An 11998-nucleotide genomic window follows, 5' to 3' on the forward strand; every position below is an offset into this window, starting at 1 on the left:
CACTTAACAGTTCAGTGGTGGCCCAGAGGTATGTAGAGGGCTAGTGGTTTATAGTGACACTTAACAGTTCAGTGGTGGCCCAGAGGTATGTAGAGGGCTAGTGGTTTATAGTGACACCTTACAGTTCAGTGGTGACCCAGAGGTATGTATAGAGGGCTAGTGGTCTAGTGACACCTTACAGTTCAGTGGTGACCAAGAGGTATGTAGAGAGCAATTGGTCTAAAGTGACACCTTACAGTTCAGTGGTGACCCAGAGGTATGTAGAGAGCAATTGGTCTAAAGTGACACCTAACAGTTCAGTGGTGACCCAGAGATATGTAGAGGGCTAGTGGTCTAGTGACACCTTACAGTTCAGTGGTGACCAAGAGGTATGTAGAGGGCTAGTGGTCTAGTGACACCTTACAGTTCAGTGGTGACCAGAGGTATGTAGAGGCTAGTGGTTTAGTGACACCTTACAGTTTAGTGGGTGACGCACAGAGATATGTAGAGGGCTAGTGGTCTAGTGACACCTTAGTGGTGGCCAGAGGTATGTAGAGGGCTAGTGTTTAGTGACACCTTACAGCTCATGGTGGCCCAGAGATATGTAGAGGGCTAGTGGTCTAGTGACACCTTACAGTTCAGTGGTGACCCAGAGATATGTAGAGGGCTAGTGGTCTAGTGACACCTTACAGTTCAGTGGTGACCCAGAGATATGTAGAGGGCTAGTGGTCTAGTGACACCTTACAGTTCAGTGGTGGCCAGAGGTATGTAGAGGGCTAGTGGTCTAGTGACACCTTACAGCGTGTCAGAGTATGTAATGTCAGTGGTGACCCAGAGTATGTAGAGGGCTAGTGGTCTAGTGACACCTTACAGTTCAGTGGTGACCCAGAGGTATGTAGAGGGCTAGTGGTCTATAGTGACACCTTACAGTTCAGTGGTGGCCCAGAGATATGTAGAGGGCTAGTGGTCTAGTGACACTTAACAGTTCAGTGGTGACCCAGAGGTATGTAGAGGGCTAGTGGTTTAGTGACACCTTACAGTTCAGTGGTGGCCCAGAGATATGTAGAGGGCTAGTGGTCTAGTGACACCTTACAGTTCAGTGGTGGCCCAGAGGTATGTAGAGGGCTAGTGGTCTAGTGACACCTTACAGTTCAGTGGTGGCCCAGAGGTATGTAGAGGGCTAGTGGTCTAGTGACACCTTACAGTTCAGTGGTGGCCCAGAGATATGTAGAGGGCTAGTGGTCTAGTGACACCTTACAGTTCAGTGGTGGCCCAGAGGTATGTAGAGGGCTAGTGGTTTAGTGACACCTTACAGTTCAGTGGTGGCCCAGAGATATGTAGAGGGCAATTGGTCTAAAGTGACACCTTACAGTTCAGTGGTGACCCAGAGGTATGTAGAGGGCTAGTGGTTTAGTGACACCTTACAGTTCAGTGGTGGCCCAGAGATATGTAGAGGGCTAGTGGTCTAAAGTGACACCTTACAGTTCAGTGGTGGCCCAGAGGTATGTAGAGGGCTAGTGGTCTAGTGACACCTTACAGTTCAGTGGTGGCCCAGAGATATGTAGAGGGCTAGTGGTCTAGTGACACCTTACAGTTCAGTGGTGACGCACAGATATATGTAGAGAGCAATTGGTCTAAAGTGACACCTTACAGTTCAGTGGTGACCCAGAGGTATGTAGAGGGCTAGTGGTTTAGTGACACCTTACAGTTCAGTGGTGGCCCAGAGGTATGTAGAGGGCTAGTGGTCTAGTGACACCTTACAGTTCAGTGGTGGCCCAGAGGTATGTAGAGGGCTAGTGGTCTAGTGACACCTTACAGTTCAGTGGTGGCCCAGAGGTATGTAGAGGGCTAGTGGTCTAGTGACACCTTACAGTTCAGTGGTGACCCAGAGGTATGTAGAGGGCTAGTGGTCTAGTGACACCTTACAGTTCAGTGGTGGCCCAGAGGTATGTAGAGGGCTAGTGGTTTAGTGACACCTTACAGTTCAGTGGTGACCCAGAGGTATGTAGAGGGCTAGTGGTCTAGTGACACCTTACAGTTCAGTGGTGACCCAGAGGTATGTAGAGGGCTAGTGGTTTAGTGACACCTTACAGTTCAGTGGTGACCCAGAGGTATGTAGAGGGCTAGTGGTCTAGTGACACTTTACAGTTCAGTGGTGACCCAGAGGTATGTAGAGGCTAGTGGTTTAGTGACACCTTACAGTTCAGTGGTGACCCAGAGGTATGTAGAGTGCTAGTGGTCTAGTGACACCTTACAGTTCAGTGGTGACCCAGAGGTATGTAGAGGGCTAGTGGTTTAGTGACACCTTACAGTTCAGTGGTGGCCCAGAGATATGTAGAGGGCTAGTGGTCTAGTGACACCTTACAGTTCAGTGGTGGCCCAGAGGTATGTAGAGGGCTAGTGGTCTAGTGACACCTTACAGTTCAGTGGTGACCCAGAGGTATGTAGAGGGCTAGTGGTCTAGTGACACCTTACAGTTCAGTGGTGACCCAGAGATATGTAGAGGGCTAGTGGTCTAGTGACACCTTACAGTTCAGTGGTGGCCCAGAGGTATGTAGAGGGCTAGTGGTCTAGTGACACCTTACAGTTCAGTGGTGACCCAGAGATATGTAGAGGGCTAGTGGTCTAGTGACACCTTACAGTTCAGTGGTGGCCCAGAGATATGTAGAGGGCTATTGGTCTAAAGTGACACCTTACAGTTCAGTGGTGACCCAGAGGTATGTAGAGGGCTAGTGGTCTAGTGACACCTTACAGTTCAGTGGTGACCCAGAGGTATGTAGAGGGCTAGTGGTCTAGTGACACCTTACAGTTCAGTGGTGACCAGAGTATGTAGAGGGCTAGTGGTCTAGTGACACCTTACAGTTCAGTGGTGGCCCAGAGGTATGTAGAGTGCTAGTGGTCTAGTGACACCTTACAGTTCAGTGGTGGCCAAGAGTATGTAGAGGCTAGTGGTCTAGTGACACCTTACAGTTCAGTGGTGGCCCAGAGGTATGTAGAGTGCTAGTGGTCTAGTGACACCTTACAGTTCAGTGGTGACCCAGAGGTATGTAGAGTGCTAGTGGTCTAGTGACACCTTACAGTTCAGTGGTGACCCAGAGGTATGTAGAGGGCTAGTGGTCTAGTGACACCTTACAGTTCAGTGGTGACCCAGAGGTATGTAGAGGGCTAGTGGTCTAGTGACACCTTACAGTTCAGTGGTGACCCAGAGATATGTAGAGGGCTAGTGGTCTAGTGACACCTTACAGTTCAGTGGTGACCCAGAGGTATGTAGAGTGCTAGTGGTCTAGTGACACCTTACAGTTCAGTGGTGGCCAAGAGGTATGTAGAGTGCTAGTGGTCTAGTGACACCTTACAGTTCAGTGGTGGCCCAGAGATATGTAGAGTGCTAGTGGTCTAGTGACACCTTACAGTTCAGTGGTGGCCAAGAGGTATGTAGAGTGCTAGTGGTCTAGTGACACCTTACAGTTCAGTGGTGACCCAGAGGTATGTAGAGGGCTAGTGGTCTAGTGACACCTTACAGTTCAGTGGTGGCCAAGAGGTATGTAGAGTGCTAGTGGTCTAGTGACACCTTACAGTTCAGTGGTGACCCAGAGCTATGTAGAGGGCTAGTGGTCTAGTGACACCTTACAGTTCAGTGGTGGCCCAGAGATATGTAGAGTGCTAGTGGTCTAGTGACACCTTACAGTTCAGTGGTGGCCCAGAGGTATGTAGAGTGCTAGTGGTCTAGTGACACCTTACAGTTCAGTGGTGGCCCAGAGGTATGTAGAGGGCTAGTGGTCTAGTGACACCTTACAGTTCAGTGGTGGCCAGAGGTATGTAGAGGGCTAGTGGTCTAGTGACACCTTACAGTTTCAGTGGTGGCCCAGAGGATATGTAGAGGGCTAGTGGTCTAGTGACACCTTACAGTTCAGTGGTGGCCCAGAGGTATGTAGAGGGCTAGTGGTCTAGTGACACCTTACAGTTCAGTGGTGGCCCAGAGATATGTAGAGGGCTAGTGGTTTAGTGACACCTTACAGTTCAGTGGTGGCCCAGAGGTATGTAGAGGGCTAGTGGTCTAGTGACACCTTACAGTTCAGTGGTGGCCCAGAGATATGTAGAGGGCTAGTGGTCTAGTGACACCTTACAGTTCAGTGGTGGCCCAGAGGTATGTAGAGGGCTAGTGGTCTAGTGACACCTTACAGTTCAGTGGTGGCCCAGAGAGGTATGTAGAGGGCTAGTGGTCTAGTGACACCTTACAGTTCAGTGGTGGCCCAGAGGTATGTAGAGGGCTAGTGGTCTAGTGACACCTTACAGTTCAGTGGTGGCCCAGAGATATGTAGAGGGCTAGTGGTCTAGTGACACCTTACAGTTCAGTGGTGGCCCAGAGGTATGTAGAGGGCTAGTGGTCTAGTGACACCTTACAGTTCAGTGGTGGCCAAGAGGTATGTAGAGGGCTAGTGGTCTAGTGACACCTTACAGTTCAGTGGTGGCCCAGAGGTATGTAGAGGGCTAGTGGTCTAGTGACACCTTACAGTTCAGTGGTGGCCCAGAGGTATGTAGAGGGCTAGTGGTCTAGTGACACCTTACAGTTCAGTGGTGACCCAGAGGTATGTAGAGGGCTAGTGGTCTAGTGACACCTTACAGTTCAGTGGTGACCCAGAGGTATGTAGAGGGCTAGTGGTCTAGTGACACCTTACAGTTCAGTGGTGGACCCAGAGGTATGTAGAGGCTAGTGGTCTAGTGACACCTTACAGTTCAGTGGTGGCCAGAGGTATGTAGAGGGCTAGTGGTCTAGTTGACACCTTACAGTTCAGTGGTGCCCAGAGGTATGTAGAGGGCTAGTGGTCTAGTGACACCTTACAGTTCAGTGGTGGCCCAGAGATATGTAGAGGGCTAGTGGTCTAGTGACACCTTACAGTTCAGTGGTGGCCCAGAGATATGTAGAGGGCAAGTGGTCTAGTGACACCTTACAGTTCAGTGGTGGCCAAGAGGTATGTAGAGTGCTAGTGGTCTAGTGACACCTTACAGTTCAGTGGTGACCCAGAGATATGTAGAGGCTAGTGGTCTAGTGACACCTTACAGTTCAGTGGTGGCCCAGAGAGGTATGTAGAGGGCTAGTGGTCTAGTGACACCTTACAGTTCAGTGGTGGCCCAGAGGTATGTAGAGGGCTAGTGGTCTTAGTGACACCTTACAGTTCAGTGGTGACCCAGAGGTATGTAGAGTGCTAGTGGTCTAGTGACACCTTACAGTTCAGTGGTGACCCAGAGGTATGTAGAGGGCTAGTGGTCTAGTGACACCTTACAGTTCAGTGGTGGCCAAGAGGTATGTAGAGGGCTAGTGGTCTAGTGACACCTTACAGTTCAGTGGTGACCAAGAGGTATGTAGAGTGCTAGTGGTTTAGTGACACCTTACAGTTCAGTGGGGACCCAGAGGTATGTAGAGGCTAGTGGTTAGTGACACCTTACAGTTCAGTGGTGGCCCAGAGGTATGTAGAGGGCTAGTGGTCTAGTGACACCTTACAGTTCAGTGGTGGCCCAAGAGAGTATGTAGAGTGCTAGTGGTCTAGTGACACCTTACAGTTCAGTGGTGACCCAGAGGTATGTAGAGGGCTAGTGGTCTAGTGACACCTTACAGTTCAGTGGTGGCCCAGAGGTATGTAGAGGGCTAGTGGTCTAGTGACACCTTACAGTTCAGTGGTGACCCAGAGATATGTAGAGGGCTAGTGGTCTAGTGACACCTTACAGTTCAGTGGTGGCCCAGAGGTATGTAGAGGGCTAGTGGTTTATAGTGACACTTAACAGTTCAGTGGTGGCCCAGAGGTATGTAGAGGGCTAGTGGTTTATAGTGACACTTAACAGTTCAGTGGTGACCCAGAGGTATGTAGAGGGCTAGTGGTTTATAGTGACACTTAACAGTTCAGTGGTGACCCAGATATATGTAGAGGGCTAGTGGTCTAGTGACACCTTATCAGTTCAGTGGTGGCCCAGAGGTATGTAGAGGGCTAGTGGTTTAGTGACACCTTACAGTTCAGTGGTGACCCACCAGAGGTATGTAGAGGCTAGTGGTCTAGTGACACCTTACAGTTCAGTGGTGGCCCAGAGGTATGTAGAGGGCTAGTGGTCTAGTGACACCTTACAGTTCAGTGGTGACCCAGAGTGTATGTAGAGGGCTAGTGGTCTAGTGACACCTTACAGTTCAGTGGTGACCCAGAGGTATGTAGAGTGCTAGTGGTCTAGTGACACCTTACAGTTCAGTGGTGGCCAAGAGGTATGTAGAGGGATAGTAGTTTAGTGACACCTTACAGCTCAGTGGTGGCCCAGAGATATGTAGAGGCTAGTGGTCTAGTGACACCTTACAGTTCAGTGGTGACCCAGAGGTATGTAGAGGGCTAGTGGTCTAGTGACACCTTACAGTTCAGTGGTGACCCAGAGGTATGTAGAGGGCTAGTGGTCTAGTGACACCTTACAGCTTCAGTGGTGACCCAGAGGTATGTAGAGGGCTAGTGGTCTAGTGACACCTTACAGTTTAGTGGTGGCCCAGAGGTATGTAGAGGGCTAGTGGTTTAGTGACACCTTACAGTTCAGTGGTGGCCCAGAGGTATGTAGAGGGCTAGTGGTCTAGTGACACCTTACAGTTCAGTGGTGGCCCAGAGGTATGTAGAGTGCTAGTGGTCTAGTGACACCTTACAGTTCAGTGGTGAGCCCAGAGGTATGTAGAGGGCTAGTGGTTTTCTAGTGACACCTTACAGTTCAGTGGTGGCCCAGATATGTAGTTAGTGGTTCCTAGTGACACCTTAACAGTTCAGTGGTGTGCCCAGAGTATGTAGGGCTAGTTCAGTGTCAAGTGGTGACAGTTCAGTGGTGGCCAAGAGGTAATGTACAGGGCATAGTGGCTACGTAGGTTAGTGACACAGGCTTACAGTTCAGTATGGTAAATAGACACTTATAAAAGTGGAGCATGGTGAGGAGGACAGTTAATGTCTCTGATTTAGTTGTTGTCTGCTTCATGCATGATCTTTTCTGTGGTACTATCAACCATTCATAAACACTATATGCTATGGGTTTATCCAGCCCTTCTAAAAACCGTCTAACTACATAGTGTATCATTCGACCCTTTTACTTCAAAATTGGGGTGTAGCTGACTTAATTCATTTGTGGTATTGTATCGTTTCTTGCCGACCTTAAAATTTCTATACTAAAATGCATTCAAGAAAACTTGAAACATACGTAGAGACTTAAATCAAAGGGGGTTAGTTAGGGGTGCATACCACAAATTTTTACTTGGGCTTACACAAGAAGTTCTCATCCCTCACTTTCACTTTATAATTCAATTAACCCATGCAGAACCCCGCAACGTAAGTTGCGTGGACGGGATGTTCGTGCAGTCCTATCTATGTCTGGCCTGCACACTACAACTTTGTCATGGCAATGCCCTCCCTAAGAATGCTATGACAGATGTTTTTGCATTTAAACATTTGGTACTCACTTGAACCGCCGTGACATACAGGAGAACTATATAGTTTCTGTGCGGCAAAGTCCCAACAGTATTCTATTGGGAGTTGATCATACCTAAAAATGTGCCCTGCAGCACACGAGATATGTGCTCACTCCAATCTGTCTGGAGACAAGGTGCTAGTTTAAAGATAATGACAACACAAACCTCCTGTTACAACAATCACTGTATAAATACTGTTTACACAAATCAACTGATTAAATTTGTTACAATTGGATCTCAAACAACATGATTGATTGCGGCTACAAGTTGCACTCCAATCAGACACAAACACAAATAAAAAGTTGTTCCATTATTTGAAACATGATTAAATTAATGACTTATGAAGTAGCGCAATACAGTGATCACAAATTAATGGTGGCCAATCAAGTTATGTAAACAACTAGTGACACCTTACAGTTCAGTGGTGGCCAAGATATGTAGAGTGCTAGTGGTCTATAACCTTAACAGCTAGTGGTGGCCCAGAGATTATGTAGAGGGCTAATAGTGACACCTTACAGTACAATTACCTGACCAACAGAATATTTATTTTTTAGTTTTTTAAATGACAACCTAAAACATTCACCCGGTGGCCCAGAGCATTTCCGTTCTATTCATCCAGTTCTTATTATTGTGACACAGTCCTTAAGTTAGGTGTAGCGTTTAGTATAATGTATAAAAATTTACATAAAAGTAAGAGTAATGTAGAAATCAAATTGGGCTAGTCAAATTCAGTGACACTTTCAATGATTCAGTGTAACCCAAAATTCAAGTGTAGAGGGGATAAAAACTGTTGCACTTTTTTTGAAAGGCTTAAAAGTTTTGATATATAATCAGAATTTAAGAGGAACATATAGGTTGAAGTCAAATTTATTGGGTTTAATTTACAATATGGTAAAGCAGTATGTTGTCCTTAAATTATGGCAAAATTGTAGAGGGCAACTGGTCTATCATTTCAAAATCAGTTCAATTGATAAAGGAAGAGATATAAAAATCTAATGGTCTAACACCTTAAAGTTTAGATTACTGAGGTAAAGTGACCCTTTAAATGTCCTTAACCAATAAGGGCCAAGTAACATCACTAACAACAAAGGTATACTAAAGATGGTGTGCTATCATGGCTTTGTACATGTACAAAAGTTTATTCCCCAGAGGGCTATGTTTAGTGACAAATTCCATCCAACTTTGGTACCAAACTATATAATCAAAAATACACTGGTCAAATTTCCCATTATACTACTGTTAGTTGTAGGCAAATCATATCTACTGGTAGTTGTAGCTGTATAGCTAAAATGTAGAAATATTAAGTTTAAAAAAAAAAAACCATATGAACCATTTAATACGCTATTTCCAAATAAAATTGGTATAAATTCTTTGATAAAGACAATATGTCCTACACACCAACACTTAAATCATTAAATTACAAAGAATCATAAATAATCACTTTTGAGCAATGTCTTGTGTATCCAGAAAATTTTGTTCTGCTAAATCAATATCCCTGATTACCATCAGGCAGGCGTTATGACCGTGTTGTTCGGGAAGAATGAATAATTCCAGGGATTTCTGGGGGAAAAAACCAACAAAATCCAACATTACACTTTAGAATTAATTTTGACTTATTAACATTTATTTCTCATATCAAATAATACATGACATTAATTGTACATCACAGATTTTCAAGAATTAAGAACTTTGTTTTGTCAAATGGATTGGCGCGAAAAGGCCAAATGGTGCACTTTTTGATTAAAGCATGATACTAGGCACAGATCACACCAGTCGTATGGTAGAATTAAACGTGTTAAGTTATACAATTTGTTTTGCTATGCTAAACACATTGCACCTACCTTTTTCACTACCCTTGAAGTGCCTTTACTTTTGCAATATACTGTTTTTCTGCATCTTCTTTTGAAATCCCTTTAAAAACAATAGAGAGATAAAAACAATGGATGTTTCAAATCTGCCAATTGTATTAAAAAAATATCAATAAAAATTTATAATTTACCAAAATACAATGTTTCACTTATCTAAAATACCAACGTTTAATTTTTAATCTAAATATCAATTTCCCCGCTGTTCCAATTTTAAGTATCTTGACATTTAGTTTATCAAAGTTACATTTAATTAAAAGTTTAAAATACAGCAAATTCATTTAGTTAATGAATACCAAATGGTCAATTTAAAAACTTATTTAAATTATATTAATCAAATGTTATGTTTTTTTTCAATTTAATACCAATTTTTCAAATTTTTAAATTACCAAAATGCCATTTAAGTTTAATTAAAATTCAATGTCTAATTAGTTTACAGTTAAAATGTTTTTGCCTAATGTCGTAAAAATACCACTTTCAATATGTCATGGCTAAAGAAGTTTACCCAATTTTCATGTCTTGTACCAAACTTTGATTAAGATACAAAGTCATATATTTTCAAAGTATTTTTTTGATAATAAAATTTTAAAAAATCAGTTTAATGTTGAATTTTAAATGTAACATATCAGTTGCAAAATACGTATTACCAAAGTTTTTGAAAATTCAATGGATTTAAGTAAATTAATTTTCATAGTCAAATAATACATGTTGCATTTTAAAATAAATAAATCAATTTGGTTTGAACAATGCCTAATTTTCAAAATATTTATTCTGCAAAATAATATTATATTACAATTAAAGTCATTTACGTAAAAATACCACAATTTCCAATAATCAATTCAAGTCCATCTAAATACAAATGTTCAATGTTAGAATTCAATAATACATTTTCTGGGGGTTTTTTTTTTAAAATAGTCAAATGTAAATTTGGAATTATTTTTGACATTTTCAACATTTTTTCTCATATAAATATTTAATGGACATAAAAACATCAAATTTTTTCAAGAATTAATGAAATTTGTTTTTTCAAAATGGATCATTGAAGCATATTTGACTTCATTTGAAATGATATAGCTTTATACATTCCAAACCCACATTATAGTTTTTTAAATTGTTAAGTTTTGCTAAATTTAAATTATTATGCTAATGTAAAAATTTATCGCACTTTTTAACTTGAAGTTATATAACATTTATGGTAAATATCCAGCATTTCTTTTTGTTAAGAATAACCTATTCATAATTATTTATAAAAAAATAAAATTGATGTTTAAGCAACATTGATAAAGCATTATTTCTGATTATCAATTAAAAATAGTAATGTACAAAAATTTTTTTTGCAATTTTTGAATTACCATGACTTTATTTTATTTGAATTGATTAAATTCTAAAATTTTATAATTTTACGCAAAGTACAAAAGACATTAATTTCAGTATAAAAAAATTTTTGTAACTTTATTTTAAAATGTCAAAAAAATTTGGTTTGGAAGACATATTTTCAAATGGGCTAAAGTCCAAATGCAAAATTTGATTTTGATATCCACAGTTTAAATCTAAAATATCAATATACTTAAAAATGATACCTAACTTTTGCAATTTAATCAAAAATAACAATGTTCAACATTTAATCTAAAAATATCAAATTTAAGTATGAATAAAGTTTTCAAAATACCTGTTAAATTTTCAATTTAATAAAACATGAATTAACCAAAAGAAATGTTCAAAAGTAAAATTCAAAATTTTAATTTAAATAAAGAGTCCATCATTTTAAAATACTTGGCAAATTTCATTCAAATCAAGTTAATTGGGTTAATAAAATAAGTACATGCTTTTAATCTTATTAAAATTTAAATCTTGTTATAGTTCAATTCCAAAAATAAAACTTATGTCAATACATAAGTATATATAATTTAAAAGCTGAATGAAACGATAGTATAAATGACAAACAATGTTCCCGACAAGGTAATATATGATGTTCAATTACCATCAATATCAAGTTCAAGAGACTTGTCAAACAATACAATCAAAATTTAGTCTAAAATTAATTATTTCCTGTCCGTCAAATGTAAAATTATACAAAGTTCAATTAGTAGTTAAATAAATCCAATGTTCACATTTAGTCTAAAAAACAATGTTTAATTTACATAATGCAACATAGTTGACACATACCGATTTTTTAAAAATCCAATTTTAAGTTCAAGTTAAAATAAAGCAATTTGGTATATCAAAGCATCAAAATGTAAGATATCAATAAAAAAAATAACTTACTAATCAACATGTGCATTATTTCTGCGGCAATTATAAATATAAATCATAATTCACAAATAAATCAGAACAAGACTTACCTTTTTTACCATTCCAAGCATCCCATTTAGCTTTTCCTTTAAAATCTAACATTCCTGGTTTGTCCTGAAATATAAAATAAACACAATTAAATACTATCAAGCAATCTTGCAGAATTATTCATACATGTATATATATGTCAGGACACGATGTCCTTAGGGCCTGTAACTCTAACATTGACATAAATTATATAGCAAAATGTTAAAATTCTTTGAGGATTGAGGTGTGTTGCATTATAGGATGAAAATCTGTCCATGACTTTTTTTATTTGAAGTAGTTAATTTCTATTAATTGCATTAATAAATGTACACACCTGCAATATAATATCACAACAAAGAAA

At 40.8% G+C, this 11998-nt stretch overlaps 1 long non-coding RNA gene across 1 annotated transcript; it reads right to left on the minus strand.

Moving 5' to 3' along the window:
- Window positions 1-8945: 8945 nt before the first annotated feature.
- Window positions 8946-11788, minus strand: LOC138314812 (uncharacterized). Its single transcript, XR_011207421.1, has 3 exons — window positions 11661-11788; window positions 9295-9364; window positions 8946-9013 (listed from the first exon to the last, which is right to left on the minus strand). It is a non-coding gene; the product is annotated as an uncharacterized lncRNA (long non-coding RNA).
- Window positions 11789-11998: the final 210 nt, after the last annotated feature.

This window comes from Argopecten irradians, chromosome 2 (assembly GCF_041381155.1).
Source record: "Argopecten irradians isolate NY chromosome 2, Ai_NY, whole genome shotgun sequence".
In the NCBI taxonomy this organism is placed as follows: Eukaryota; Metazoa; Mollusca; class Bivalvia; order Pectinida; family Pectinidae; genus Argopecten; species Argopecten irradians.